General features: G+C 44.5%; 1 long non-coding RNA gene across 1 annotated transcript in view; it reads left to right on the top strand.

The window, feature by feature from the left end:
* The window catches only part of LOC136649691 (uncharacterized), a 300,034-nt gene that overhangs the window by 201,470 nt on the left and 83,807 nt on the right, over nt 1-14,757 (top strand). Inside the window, exon 5 of the long non-coding RNA XR_010794421.1 lies at nt 12,622-12,777. This is a non-coding gene — a long non-coding RNA (uncharacterized lncRNA). The remainder of the gene's footprint in view (nt 1-12,621; nt 12,778-14,757) is intronic.

Here is a 14,757-nt window from a genome sequence, read left to right as displayed (position 1 = left end):
TATTCTATGAAAGCCAAATCAACTGTTCTATAACAGCTGCTCTTTATCCAAAGAACTGATGTCTTTGATCCTAATGCATAAGAGACAGAGGGCAGACAGGCTAAATAAATTTGGTTGTGCTAGAACAGGGGTCGGCAACCTTAAACACTCAAAGAGCCATTTGGACCCGTTTTCCGGAGAAAAAAAAACCCCAGGAGCCACAAAACCCTTTTGACATCTAAAATGAAGATAATACTGCATATATAGTTTTTTTTTACCTTTATGCTCTTATAGGTCCCGTTTTTATAATGTAGCCCCCTCTTGTAGCTTTTAGTTAGTTTTGTCATACATTCTTGTCCTGTGTTTTCAGATGCCTGGCCCTCTATGGTGTTTTGCCTGATTCCAAGGCCATTCTCTGCCTAGAGAATTATGCCCACTTTAAGCAAATTAGCTCCCCTTCTTTCCCCCAACAAATGACCCTGGTTCTGCCCTGTAGTCCTGCTGGACCCCACCTCCAGCGTAGCTTGCCTGTTCAACCTGCAGAGGTCCTCTCTCCTGCCAGCAGCCTCCCACCACTACAGCAGACCCTGGGTCCTCAGCAGGTCTTGGGCACAGCAGCCACACTTCAGTGTCTCCAGCAGTCCCTTAGTCACAAAGTCAGTCAGAGTATCCAGGACAGAGTCCAAAGTCAATAAGCCAAGTCACAGTCCAAGGTCAGATTCCAAAGTAAGTCAGTCAGAGTATCCAAGTAAAAGTCAACAAGCCCAGCCATTCTCTTCTCCAACCTGCACTCCTTCTCCAACCCACAAACCCTTTCTGCCTCAGGTACTCCTTATATCCCTGAGGGCCCTATTGCCTTCCAGTGGCTGCAGCTGTGCAGCACACTCTGCTGGATGCCCAGGCCTTACCCTTAAAGGGGCCACTACTGACACCACATGCTACCTCCTCACCAGATCTTCCAGGATTCCAAAACGTATGGCAGTTATGACATCTGCTTATCTTACATGGATACTAACGAACTCCCCCCACCTTCCAGAGGCACCCTGCTGGAAGGAAGGACGGACACAGACTCCAGAGGTGGGGAAGAGAAGAAGGGGGGGAGCAGCCACAGGCCAGCTTCTGCCCTGCCTGCCTGCCTGTCCTCCCTCAGGCTGCAACCCTCTCCACACTATCCTGGGAGTAAGCCCCATTGGCTACAATGGGACTTCTAAGCAGGCAAGTTGGTTGGAGCTGTCAGGTTGCAGTCCTCTCCACACTTTCCTGGGAGGAAGCCTCACTGACTACTTGTGAGTAGACCTGCATAGGAGGGGGCTGAGGCTACAGCCCTCCACACCTTCCTGGGAGGAAGCCCCACTGACTACAGCTTACCTGTGAGTAGACCTGCACAGGAGGAGGCTGAGGCTACAGCCCTCACCTTCCTGGGTGTAGCCCAGGGACTACATCGGGGCTTACTCTCGAACAGACCTGCGCGGGCTCCAAGGCTTTCCTGGGAGCTTACCCTTTCCTGGGAGTAAGCTTCATCTGCTGTAATGGGGCTTACAACTGAGTAGACACACAGGATGTCTCCTCAGCTGTGGAGGAGCCACAGCCTCTCCTTGCACTGAGTGGGGACCTGCTCAGGGAAAGGCAGGCTGCAAGGGCTAGCAATGGCTGAGAAAGAGGGAGGCTCAGGATTGGTTGGTCTGTCAGCCAGTGAAGGGCCCTGAGCCATTCCAACTGAAAAAGCCAGCAGCCTGCTGGATGCTGATTGGCTGAGCCTGCTGGAGAGCTGGGGAAGGGAAAAACAGGGAGCTTAAGCCTGCAGAGCGGGCAAAATTGAAAAGGGAAACCAATGTGGGGCAGGTGGGGGTGAAGGGAGAGGAGGCAGTGAGCTCAGGGGCAGAGGGAAGCAGCCTGCCCTCCCAGCACAGGTGCTTCCTGTTAACCCCTTTGCCACTTTCACTGGGAGGAGCCGCAGCAGACAGCTGAAAGAGCCACATGCGGCTCTAGAGCCGCAGGTTGCCGACCCCTGTGCTAGAACCACTCCTAATTCAGGATGTAGGGTAGAGACTTTGAAAACGTCTGTTGGCAATGCTGGAATTAATTCTCACACCACTTTGGACCAGACATGTGAATGGTGTGAAATGTATTTTTCTGGGTAATTTCTGTTACAGTTTTGTCCTCATCCTGTTAAAGAGTAGAGCTGTATGATATTGGAGGTGGGGTCTTTTACAGCCACACCAGAGCAAACAATACACTGGATAATAATTACAAAATGGTAAAACTAGACAACCAGTCTTGTAGATATCAGCACCTGTCATCCGAGTAAATCTATTACAGCCAAAGCAACATCAGTGATACTATCCTCTTAATATCACTTGCAAACCATTGATCACTAGGTATGGGCAGTGTTCATGTCTTTTGAGCAGTTGGGCCAGAAATTTACTCAGTTTCCATGATGGAGTACTGAAATATGTAACAAGGCATGCCTCTGTTCTTCCTTCCCCATGTATTCAGTGACATTATTTAAATGGAATATTCCTGAATCTCCCATCCAGTATTACAGACAGCATTTGCCAGACCCTGAGGAGTGTAAATGCTTTCTTCAGTGAAAAGAGACTTAAATAATCCAAAAACTGTTCAAGACCATATTGATGCATACTAAGGAACATTTTTTAGGTCTGCTAATATAGACAAATCCTGCTGTGTAAATGTGTCATGCCATCTCTTCTTTCATTTTGGCAACCCGTGATCTGACACCCACAAAATAATTAACTGAAAAACCCTAAGATTTAATCATATGAGCAGTTCTTGACAGCCAGATAGTCTGTATGGCAAGACTTGGCTGCTCGATCCAACACAGCTTGGAAAGACTGTCCTTGAAGACTGATGTTAGTTTATTCCAATAGTTAAGTACGTATTGCTAAACTGTCATTACAATAGGCAAAATTTCTATTTCTTTTCTCAGTTTTAAAAGCAACATGCCTTGAAGTGTGCCTAAAATAGTTTTTAATAGCTTGTTCTGGGAAAGATCCAAATCAGCAGGACCTGGCATCTCCATGTTTTGATACCATGCAATACTTGTGGGTATAATTGAGGATTTTTTTGACTGGGTCTGGTTTGATATATATATGAGGGGTGCCATCAGTGTGCAGTTTTTGTAGCAGTTGTGCCCCTGTCAGCTCATACTAGCCAGTAATGGCTGAATATAGGGGAGGACCCACAATTCCTAACTTCTCACTTTTTGAAATCAACATTATTAGAATGTATTAAATCAGAGATAACAAAAGCACAAGTAGTAGGAGTAGTGCATACTTAAACTGCAACCAACCTTAAAAATTCAGTAGCTGTACAGCCCTTGAAGTTTTATAACTTGCGTAACTTAAAAACATGTACGTAAGAAAAAATATTGTATGTATCGATAAACATTTGAGATGAATATGGATTTTTTTTTTCTAGTCAGACTGCTGTAGAACATTGCTCCAGCCTTCCTACAGAACAAGACTCTGGCTGCCAGTCTGAGAAGTCATGAAGTAGCTCAGTTACTTCTTTTTACCTTGAGGTTCTATATTTGCTATGCTAATTAGAGAGAGGGAGTGATGTCAACATGGCACGAGTAGAAGATTGTTCTTCTAACAGCTGACCTCATCTTTTGAAGTACAGGATTTATCATTGTTCTTAACATCTGGGTGAGTCAGGTCCATGATATGAGAGGAGTCCAAAAGAGAGAGCATCAGTGACAGGCAGCCCAATCCTAACCTGCCCTGGAACAGGCAGGCTGACTGGCCTGCACTGCATCCAGAGCAGGGTTGGGGCTGCCCATAGCTCAGCCCAGGGCAAGAGGAACTTATTCCCCTTACCCTGGGTAACGATGCAGCAGCCCCAGTGGGGCACAGACTCAGATCTGTGTCACCTAAGTGGTGCAGATCTGAGCAGCCTGGAACTACTTCTGGTTGCCGGGGACTGGGATTAGGATCCAGCACAAGTGCCGGATCCTGCCCCCCTCCATTCAACTATGGACTGTGCTCCAAGAAGGAATGTTTATGGTTTTTTATAGAGTGCAATTGTAAATAAATAAATAAATTCAATGAACTGTCTGTCAAGGCCCATTGTGTTCTGATGTATCTCAGTGTACATGGGTAGATGCACTATGTTTGGCACCTTCTTGGTCAGTTGGAAAGCTCAGCCCAGGAACGTCTGATGTCTCCAAAGACCTTGTTGGCTTCCCTAGTCACTGATTCCTGCTTAGGCTGCTTGGCTGTAGTTTCCCTTCTGACCACTTATGGGGGGGCGGGGAGTGTCAGCCAGTCCTTCTCCCTTCAGGCTCTCCCTGTGGCACATAGAGTAAGGCACCTGTTCCAGAGGTCCTAGTTCAAGACCCTTGGTGACTTACATAGTCAAATGGTGGAATTTTTCTGCCTACTAAGGGGAAGTGAGCAACTAAAGGGTCACTCGCTGGCAAAGTACAGGAAATGGCTAATCAATCAATCAATCCCTCAATCAATAAATCAATTAGTTTATTTCAAACTAGAGACCTTTGCTAATTTAGAACTGAATGGGTATTCTGAGTAAACATACTTCAGCTCATTTGTTGTGGGGAGGGCACTGTGGATTTTTTTTAAAAACAGAAAATAAGTTGCTATAAATAGTGCAGAGGAGAAGCACGGTTTTAATTCTGCTTCCAACTGTTTGTGGATTTGCAGTGGCTCAGCAGCACTAAAGAGTCAGGTTTTATTGAAAGTATGCTTAGGATTCCAGTCACAGTCAATTTTCTTGCAATTTTTCCAGTTGTTATTATTAACAGTATATTTATATACTGCTTTTCAACAAAAACTTCAAAAAGCAGTTTACAGAGAAAATCAAATATCAAATGGCTCCCTGTCCCGAAAGGGCTTACAATATAAAAAGATGCAAAAGAACACCAGCAGGCAGCCACTAGAAAAGACACTGCTGGGCTGAAGAGGGCCAGTTACTCTCCCGCTGCTAAATAAAAGAGGAGCACCAACTTGAAAAAGTGCCTGTTACCCAGTCAGCAGGGGTAGTTGCCAGCCTTTGAGCCCTGAAGTGTACACTGAAAATATTGTGCAAACATGTCATTCTCTCTTCCAATCATTCTCTCTTCCATCAAAGCTAGCCAAAATGCTTTAAAAAAAATGTGATTAATTTAAAAACAAGATTGAACCATTTTTCCACTCCCTTTATGTGTCATCCACTTATGATGCTTCTTAATGACAGGGTGATGTACATGCTATTGATTGACATACTTCAAACCTGGCTTGATGTCAGGATTGACTTGGTAGCAACCGCGTAGTTGAACTTTTCACAGTTGTGGGGAGGTGAATTGTGCCCAACAACTTGGAGTGGTGTTGGAGTCGTTCAGTTTTCAAACAGCTATTGGAACATGTGAATTAGACTTATGTTCTTGATGAATCTATATATCCATGTACACACATATTAACTTTGCTGGACTTGTTGTTACGGAACACTTTAAGCAATGTAAATGTTGATGGGTGTGGCCAGTTCACTTCCCATGTAGATAGTCTGAAAAATAATTGAGATCAAGTCATGCATTGTTTTACTTTATAATGAGATCACGCCCATGTCTGAAAATTATATGGAGAAGTTATTTCTAAAGGGAGATGGCAATTCATGGTCCTGTCTGGAAGTTGCATCCTCTGACTTGAAAGCCTTTCTCTGGTTACTCAGTAGCGAGCAAGTAAGTGGATTGTGTGTTATCACTGCTTTCATTTCCCAGAGGTGCAGCCTGACAGAGCATTTGTGCGACACAGTTGTCTACTTCAAAAGTACTATACAGTGTAAGTATACACAGTTAAGAAACACCTAAAACACAGGATTTCCTACTTCTAATGTAGCCCTTCATCTTATTCTAGGATAGTATAAAACAGTGGTTCTCAAATTTTTTAGCCCAAGATCTACTTTTTAGAATGGCAGTCTGTTGGGGCCCATTGGAAGTAATGTCATTAGCCTATCCTAGGCTGCAACCTATTCACACTTACCCAGGAGTAAGCCCCATTGACTATCATTGTTAAAAGCATATGCAGCGTTAAAAGTACAGAAATCTCCAAAGCAGTCACATACCATGTTGGCATCAAGTCTAATATAATAAAAATTAAATATTGAAATGAATGGGGACCCACATGGTTTGTGACTCACCTGGTGGGTCCGGACCCACAGTTTGATAAATAGTGGTATAGAAGCAGTTCTAGATTTCATGGGTGGTGGAGGAAAAAAAAGAAATCATAATTCTCAGATTTGTTTTATATCTACTCAGTGGTATGAGGATAACTTGTATATGGGAGCACCTCCATCTCTCTCTTTCTAAGGCGCTGTGACAGGAGTTTCATTTATTTTTTATCCAAGAAGAATGAGTGAGAAGGGGGAATAAAGGAGAAGATTAAAGGGATCACATCGCCATATGCCTGTGGTTCTCAAACTTTTAGGGAGTTTGAGGACCGCAGTAAGTCCTTGTGGGGAAATGGGGAAGACAGCGGGGGCAGGGGGAAGGCAGCAACGTGATCCCCAGGATCGTGTCGCTAAGGGGGGGGGTGCAGGGACTGGTAACCCCAGGAGGCTGCAGCAGGGGCTGGTAAGTGCATGCCAGTCCCTGCAGCCCCATTATTATTATTATTATTATTATTATTATTATTATTATTATTATTATTATTATTATTAACAACAGTATTTATATACCGCTTTTCAACTAAAAGTTCACAAAGCGGTTTGCAGAGAAAAATCAAATAACTAAATGGCTCCCTGTCCCAAAAGGGCTCATAAAGATGCAAATGAATACCAGCAGACAGCCACCAGAACAGACACTACTGGGGTGAGATGGGCCAGTTACTCTCCCCCTGCTAAAAAAAGGAGCACCCACTTGAAAAAGTGCCTCTCACCCAATTAGCAGGGGTTAGCGACGTGATCCTTGGGGTTGCATCACTGCCTTCCCCCTGCCCCCATCCCTTAAGGGGAAACAGTCCAAGGCCTTAGGCTGGGGCATTGTGACACCCTAGTTTGAGAAGCCCTGCCACACACTGTGAAGGAAGGGCAGAAATCATTCTGCTGAGCTTGGGTGTTTTTGTTAAGACATTGATGAGGTTCACCAAAGAAGGGGGTGCGTGCTGGGACGTGCTTGTGAGGTGACATGGACTGCGAATTCCTCATATTTGGCTGGCTACTTCTTGGGGGAACACATTGCACACATGTTCTGGTACTGTTCAAAAACCTGTGAGAGGCAGGAATTGATTTGAAAGCTCTTAGTACTTCTGAAGTGGGTGGCCAGCGTGCAGCTGCTCCAAGTCGCTCATCGTTGTCATGTATAAATTATTTTGCATGCTGTCTCAAACAAGAATGGTTGCTGTAGTTTTTATAGAGGCAACTGCTGAGGTTCATAACCAGGGTAGCACATTTTGTATCTATTATAAAACACTCAGCTCTTCAAAGGCATTCTTTGCTTCAGTTACTTTCAGTAGGATTCAGATACTGATGTGTAAACATCAGTATCTGAAGGAGGGCAGGTAGTGTGGTCTGGAGAGTGAGCTATTGCCTTGTCTGAAAAAGCGAAGCAGGATCCGCTGCTAGATGGGAGACTGAGATGCTGAGAGGCCACTGGCGCATCTTTGTGGAGGAATGGAGTGTGAAAGAGTCAGCTGGCAAATAATGGTAAAATATTTGAGAACCGGTCTTTGGTGCAGCTGCCTGCGAGAGCTTGGAAAGTGCAAGAACCAGCAGCCAGGATGATGACTACTCTGTGAAGAGAAACATCTGGGGAAATGGAAGTTCTATAAGATTTTTTCATGGAATAATACTTGTAAAAATCCCACTGGGAAAATGGGGTTTATGTTCAACCTACCTATGTAAACCGCCTTGAGTCTGTGAGAAAGGCAATATATAAATGCTGTAAGAAATGTCTGTTTCTTTTTGTAACTGATTGGCAGCCCAATCCAATCTCTGGTGGGGCTGCCAAATGCAGTGGTGCCAAAATGACGACCGCTGTATCCAGTGGCCCCATGGAGGCCACTGGAGGTCTTCTTGGGGGAAGGGGACATTTGTCCCCTTTCCCCGAGTAAGAGTACAAGCCCCACAATGGGGCTTCTCACATCTACGTTGGCTATTTTGCCGGTGCAGACTTGAGAACCTCTGTCAGGCTCTCCGGCCTGACATGGAAGATAGGATCTAGAGGAGGAGGTCCAGATCCTTCCTGGTCTGGTTCCTCCCCTGCTCTGCCCCAGAATGCTTCCACCTACCTTGAACACCCACACCACCACCCAGTGCTCTTACCTGTCTCTGGGCGGCATCCTTCCAGTGCTGGTCTGGCACCAGTGCTCCCTCCTCCCAAGGTGTCGTAAATATGGGTTTACGACATGTTTACGATACCTATTGCTGGTGATGGAGCTCAGCGCCGGCACTATGGGCCCAAGGGATTGGGCCCTTAATGCACACCCAAATGCTGTACCACTTATTTGCCTGGGGAAATTTCTTTGCCTTTCACTCCACCTGTACCTATCGGATCTACATTCATTATGATTATTATTGTATTGCTTTTCATTTGTTCGTTGTTTGGGAGACATCAATCTAAATGACTAGCTACAAATTTTCTTGATAGGTTATCATGTTTTCATTAATTTACTTACAACTCAATCCTATCCCCCCCCCCCCCGCGAATGCAGCAATGCTAAACTAGCTACTGGTAGGATGGAAGGATGGTACATTTAATCCTTTGGGTGGAGACTAAAATCCTGTTAATCTGGTTCAAAAGCAAGAGCAGAAATCCTTTCTTTTTCTCCTCTAATCTCTGCTTCTGCCTTGTCCCCAATGCGTCTACTCATATCTGCACAAGATAGTCGACTGGCATAAATCTGAGTAGTTCCAAGGGGGTATGTTGAGCCCGGGCCAGGGGCATATGATATCAGTGCTACCACTGCCGCCAATACCCACCCCCTGTCCATCCTTGACATGACTCCAGCTGAACCCAGCCCCACCTCCTATAGAGTACCCCCTCTGCTGCTTTACCTGCTCTGGCAGTGGCTCTGGAGATTGTTCGTGTATGCTGTCAGCTGGAGGCCCTAGCCCATGTGCCGTCACAGTGGCTGCCATACCGGCAGCCCAGGCCTTGCACTGATGGAACATGAGTGCTGTCAATGCAAGGTTCAGATAGGATTGGCCATAAGAGTGTACCTCATTTGACAGGTTCTAATCATTTAGTCTAGATGTGAGAATTATTGCAAAAATTCTTTATTAGAACACCCCAATTATTCCCAACAGGCCCATTAGCTTGCCAGTTTCAAGCTGCATTTATTTCAAGCTGCAGTAATTCCAGAATTTCTTGAATGGAAAGCTCATGACATACACCAAGCTGGTAAAGTAGGAGAACTGGTCAGTAATTATTGAGAAGCTCTACACTCAGGTAGCATTTTGCTTTTTGAAAAATGTCTTGCAGTCATTGTAAAGAGTACCATTTCATTGTGGACACAGGTGTAGTACTCAACATTGTTGAAAGAGAATAGCTGTCAAATATTGGAAATAGCAAAAAATGTACGTAATTTCATAGTAAATTGTTCGTAATGCTGAAGAAGCAGGTCTCAGGTAGCTTTCAGTGCTTCCTGTATTCAGTATGAGGTGGAAGAAATTAAATACAGACCCTTATGCATTATGTTCTCTAGTTAAGATGCATTATCAGCATAACACTACAGTAGCTCTTTGAGGTACATAATGGAATGTCTGCTGTGACTACATAGTTCGAGTAATAGGTTTTTATTGTAGCTCTGTATTGTTGCATGTGTGGTCAAAATCTATGGAATTAGAGCAAATTCATTCAGTGGCGTCACTAGGATTTGCGTCACCTGGTGTGGGAGGCCTGTGTGTTACCCCATGTAGTGGGCGGGGCAATGCCCCAGGTGGGCGTGGTGATGTACCATCGCCCCACTCCCACCGGTTTTTTGGCTGTACCTTTTAACACAGATATTTCAATGTAGTTTTTTTTTCATTGCATTCTGCATGAAAGTACACATTGATTGATATATAACATGATGGTCTTATTCCTCCAAATTCTGATTTTAGTGATTTTGAAAACTTGTAGAGTCTCTCTCTCTCTCTCTCTCTCTCTCTCTCTCTCTCTCTCACTCACACACACACACACACACACACACACTTATGTGAACTTACTATCACCTTATTGCAGCAGTTCTCAAACATTTAGCACTGGGATCCACTTTTTAGAATGACAATCTGTCCAGGACCCATTGGAAGTGATGTCATGGCCAGAAGTGACATCATCAAGCAAATTAAAATAAATAATTATAAATAAATTAAAATAAAAGTAATAAATAAGGGGGAGCCAGTCCTGTTCCACTAAATGAATCTACTCTGAAGTAAGTCCTATTGTGGTCAATGGGGCTTACTCTCAGGAAAGCGTGGGTAGGATTGCAGCCTGTTAGCCCAAGCCTATGCATGTCTACTCTGAAGTAAGTCCTATTGTGGTCAATGGGGCTTACTCTCAGGAAAGTGTGGGTAGGATTGCAGCCTGTGAGCCCAAGCCTATGCATGTCTACTCAGAAGTAAGTCCCATAGTGGTCAATGGGCCTTACTCTGTAGCCTGCCTGCAATAACCCCCCCCCCAAAAAAAAAAAATCAATCAGTGAGATTTCCAGCCCTCCCCAGTGCCCAGTTTAATGTTCTTCTATTTCAGGCATATCCAGATAAAGACCCACCTGGCTTCACAAGTGCAAAATAGAAAACTTTCCCTTTACCATTCAAGCCTCTTTTTTGTTCTTTTCTTTTGGGGGGGGGGAGGGAGGACTGCCTTCTGGAGCAGCTCCATCGAATCAGGACCCTTCTGGTGTCCTCACATTCCCCTTTGCCTGGCCTGACCACCAACCAAGGCACGTCTGCCTACTCGTGAGTAAATGCAACTGTGAGGCTGCTTTGCTTTCTATAGGGCTCCACAGACTGGGAGGGAGGCAGCTGGGAGGGAGGAAACTACTTCTCAGGTGTTTTGGGGGGCTGCACTCATTGGACGAGGACCATTCTGATGTCTTTGGAGTCCTCTCTGCCTGCCTCGACAAAGGCAAGTTCGCCTACTTGCAAGTAAACGTGGCCACGTGGCTTTGTTTTGGGCTCAGACTTGCAGCTGGGAGGGGGGAGTTCTCGGGTGTTTTTTGGGGGCTGCATTCATTGGATCAGGACCATTCTGGTGTCATTGCATTCCGCTCAGCCTGCCCTTTCCAACGGACTATGGCTAGTATGCCTACTCACATGATACAGCTCACTTTGACTTTCCATAGGGCTCAATGCATTTTTCCTTCTGGTCTTTGGCCATAAGTTTTGAACGAAAGGAGCAATTTCATTTCTGTTTTTTGCACTGCACTCCACTGGTCATTCCACATCCAACGGTGTATGGCATGACGTGGTCGCTCCTAACCCCGCAAAGTTAGCGCATCCTCCTCCCAGGGTGCGTCACCCCCCTAGCATGTCACCTGGTGCAACCCGCACCCCCCTAGCGATGCCAGTGAATTCATTGAATTAGTTTCTTTCAGCCTCTGTCTTATGATTTAATATCAAATATATAGGAAACTACTATACTTCTAATATGTTATAAGATTTCATTATAGTGGTGGGGAGGGAAAAGTGAGGGGCAACTTATTTTTTGTAAGGATTCCTTGGGCAAAGAGGCAACTTATAAAGTGGTGTCCTCCTGTATTTAGCAGGCGGAAAGCAATTGTCCTTTTTCACCCCAGTAATGTCTTTTCCACTGGCTGTTGCTGGTGTCTTGTCTGCATCTCTATTAGACTGTAAGCCATTTGGGGACAGGGAACTGGGTTTGTTTCTTTGTTTGTTTTGTAAGCTGCTTTGTGGACTACTTTTTTAAAAAAGCAGTATATAAATATTCATCATCATCATCATAATGTGAGGGTGGTGAATCCTTTGGGAAAATTTTTTATACATCCTGGCTAGAACAAGGATCACTCATCATATCACTGCTCCCTGTGGCATGTAATGGTTGTGTTTTAGCTACAAATGATCTTCTAAGCCAGGGGTGTCCAAAGTCTTTGGTAGGAGGGCCACATCAGCTGTCTGACACTGTGTTGGGGGACAGGGAAAAAAAGAATTAATTTACATTTAAAATTTGGATAAATTTACATAAATGAATATATTAAAGACGAACTTATATGAATGAATGAAGGTCTTGCAATAGCTCAAGGTCTATAAAAGGCCTTGCACAAAGCAAGGCTGGCCTTTCCTTTGCTGCCGCTACTGCATCACAGACGTGAAACAGCAAGAAGTGGAGGGAGCCCTCATCCCACAGCTCATGTGAGAGGTCAAACAATCACCCTCATGCTGCGAGCAGTTGCATCGGGCCAGTGCGGGCTCTAACAAATCTCTGGAGGGCCAGAGGCTCATTGGAGACTGGGGGCTTCCTGAGGGCCGCATTGAGAGGCCTCGAGGGCCACATGTGGCCCCAGGGCCAGGGTTTGGGCACCCCTGTTCTAAGCTGTGAAAAGTGACCATTGCAGGCATGTTTTAACAAGAAAATTGTAATGTTTGTACTTCTAGTCATTACTCCATCCATGAAATCAAAGCAGAGCTTGGAATGTCTTGGTTTTATGTAGACAGAGATGTAAATCTTTTCTTGGTCTTTTGAACTCTTAGGGTATCTCTTCAAACAGTCACTGAGCCCAAGACAGTATCCCTGATTTTGATGAGAACTCCATTGATGATGATGTAGCGGATGAAGACAGAAGCAGTCTATGCTATTTAAACCAAAGGAATTTATGGGAAATGCAAGCTAACATCAACTGTGTGCAGGTAGGCAATTGTCTTTAATTGATTCATTGTTCATTCATTTACATACATATAACAACAACAACAGTATTTATATACCGCTTTTCAACAACAAGTTCACAAGCGGTTTACAGAGAAAATCAAATATCTAATGGCTCCCTGTCCCAAAAGGGCTCACAATCTAAAAAGTGCAACACCCGCAGACAGCCACTAGAAAAGACACTAGTGGTGAGGTGGGCCAGTTACTCTCCCCCTGCTAAATAAAAAAGGAGCATCCACTTAAAAAGTGCCTCTTACCCAGTTAGCAGGGGTTAATATACTATATTAGAAATATATTAGAAATATAATATATTAGAAATATATTTCTATTTGTTAATAACATCTATTATTCTCTCAAGAACTATTATGCTATGTTGCTTTAAAGAATGACTTAGGTAGGCCAGAAAGGGGCGCAAATATTTATGCAAGTAGTTCTGTTCATATTTATGTTTGCCTGGACGGTAGTAATCATATGGCTGGCTTGACAATTCAGAAGATATGTGTGTTTAGTTTTCTGTAGTTAGCCATTTAAAAATTGAGGCTTATCAACAGATCAAATTTACTGTCTACCATGGACAGAAAAATACGGAGAAGAAAGAATTTGTTCTAGGAAAGAATAACACAAATCAGCTAAAAAATGGGCATGCATTATGTTGCACACTGGTTGGAAAATATCTGTTTTTAGAAACTTGAAACTCTATGAGGCATTAGTGCACCGGGGCAAATAAGGTTGAGCACTGGCTGAGGGCCCACATGTTGCTGAGGATCCATGTACTCCTGAGGGCCTTCAGGCAGCCCCTGATGCTCCCAAGTCTGAAAATCTAGCATTGTATTTTGACTCTAGTGGGCAGGTGTGCTGGCAAGTCGGTGGGCCTCTCCCCTCCTTCCTGCCAGTGCCCTGCTCTTGTCCAGGCTAGATAAGTGATGAAGGGAATGTGGGTGAATGAAGGCATGGGTGATGTGGCAGCATGCATGTTCATGCACAAGGACTACCAGACCAGCCAGTGAGCAAAGGCTGAGAATATCCTGGTGCTGCTTCTGATGACATCAGAGCTCTCCCAAGTAATGAATATCCAGGCCATGGGTGTCTGAACGGTTGATAGTCCTCACTCAAAAGCACCTGACAATGTTCTGTTTTGATGGCTGAGGCATCCTGGAATATTACCTTCTAAGTATTGATTTAAATCTATGTTTTATACTCCATTCCAGTAATGAAAAAGCTCCTATGTATTTGACAATATAAACCAACAGTTTCAAGATCTGCGATTTTTTGGTGATAATGAAATAACACATAATCAGGGCCTCCAAACTCCAGCCAGCAGGCAGGATCCAGTGCCCCAACATAATAATCCTGCATGTGGCATGGGTGAAACCTTACTATTCTGTGTCACAGCTTCCATTTTTTTTTGCCCGATCTTTGCAGCGAGTTGCACTGGGCAGCCCTTTCCACTACACGTCACCACAGAAGACTGCACCCCAATTTCCAGGGGGAAGTGGCTGCCTGGTGCAAAAATCAGGCAAAAAAAAAAAAAAAAAAGGAGACTGTGGCACAGAATAGTTAGGCTTCAGCTGTGCCACACCCAGGCTTATTATACTGTGACACTGCAGACCGTGGTTTGGAGATTGCTGCTCTAGGCTGAATGGCATTATGGCCCTCAGTGTTGATCAAATTGCCCATCCTTGGTTTTAGGCCAAGGCAAATTTAGGAATGAAACCTCTTGGCCAAGATACTTTTGAATTTGTTTTTGTTGAGGCTAAAAGTGAATTCCACAGGTAGCTGTGTCTGTTGTAGCAAAAAAGCAATGAGAATTGTGACACCACAGCAATCAATACATGTGTTCTGACATCGTTGGTTGTTTTTTTTTCTTTTTAATGAAAATGAATTTTCTTGGGGCTCTGCATGTTTCCACTCTCGAATTGCTCTTGTGCCACCACATTGGCAACTATAATGCAGTCTTTAATCTG

Source organism: Tiliqua scincoides, chromosome 4 (assembly GCF_035046505.1).
Source record: "Tiliqua scincoides isolate rTilSci1 chromosome 4, rTilSci1.hap2, whole genome shotgun sequence".
Classification (NCBI taxonomy): Eukaryota; Metazoa; Chordata; class Lepidosauria; order Squamata; family Scincidae; genus Tiliqua; species Tiliqua scincoides.
Note: the sequence above shows the minus strand (reverse complement) of the source record. Positions and strands in the feature narration are given on the sequence as shown.